This window comes from Arachis duranensis, chromosome 4 (genome assembly GCF_000817695.3).
Source record: "Arachis duranensis cultivar V14167 chromosome 4, aradu.V14167.gnm2.J7QH, whole genome shotgun sequence".
Lineage (NCBI taxonomy): Eukaryota > Viridiplantae > Streptophyta > Magnoliopsida > Fabales > Fabaceae > Arachis > Arachis duranensis.
The window spans coordinates 39,181,693-39,182,811 of record NC_029775.3 but is presented as its reverse complement, the minus strand read 5'-3'; positions in this window follow the sequence as shown (position 1 = coordinate 39,182,811).

The window sequence follows — 1,119 nt, the reverse complement described above, 5'->3', positions numbered from 1 at the left end:
TTTCTGGGTTTGTGTGTTTATTGTTGTGTGTTTGTATGTCAGGTATAGGGAGATCCTCTCCTATCATCTCTGAAATTGATCCAAGGACTCTTCGGAGAATAAGAAGAGCTGAAAGAGGGAAGTACATTGTTGGAGAAGAAGAAGAATCTGAGGAGGAATTCCAAGATATGGAAGGAGATACCAATCAACCAGGAGACGAAGCCAACAATAATCAACAACAGAGAAGAGTTTTGGCTTCATACACATTTGCAAATGCCAAGCATTGTGGAAGTAGCATTCTTCCTCCCAATGTCAATGCAAACAACTTTGAACTCAAGCCACAACTCATCACTCTGGTTCAAAACAATTGTTCTTTTGGAGGAGGGCATTTGGAGGATCCAAACCAACATTTGTCCACTTTCTTGAGAATCTGTGACACAGTGAAGACAAATGGTGTGCCTCCTGATAGCTACAAGTTGCTACCTTCCCATTCTCTCTTAGGGATAAAGCAACTCAATGGCTAGAGACTTTTCCAAAAGAAAGCATCAACACTTGGGATGACTTAGTGAGCAAGTTTCTTGCCAAATTCTACCCCCCTCAAAGAGTCCTAAGGTTGAAGACAGAGGTTCAAACATTCACTCAAATGGAAGCCGAGAACTTATATGAAGCATGGGAGAGATATAAGCCTCTACTGAGGAAGTGTCCACCAGAGATGTTCACTGAGTGGGATAAGTTGCAAAACTTCTATGAGGGACTCACTCTTAAAGCTCAAGAAGCTCTTGATCACTCTGCCGGAGGCTCTTTACAACTCATGAAGACCACAGAGGAAGCTCAAAACCTCATTGAGATGGTGGCCAACAACCAATATTTCTTTGCTCATCAAAGACAACGCCAACCATCACAAAGAAGAGGAGTCATGGAGTTGGAAGGAGTTGATTCAATCTTAGCCCAAAACAAGATGATGCAGCAGCAGATTCAACAACAATTTGAACAAATGGCTAAGAGAATTGATGGCTTGCAAGTGGCAGCAGTGAGCCCCACAAGCCAATCTCCAACCACTTGGGTGCAAAATGAAGAAACTCAAGAGGAGCAACAACAAGAGCAAGTCCAATACATGCACAACCAAAATCCTGGAACAAA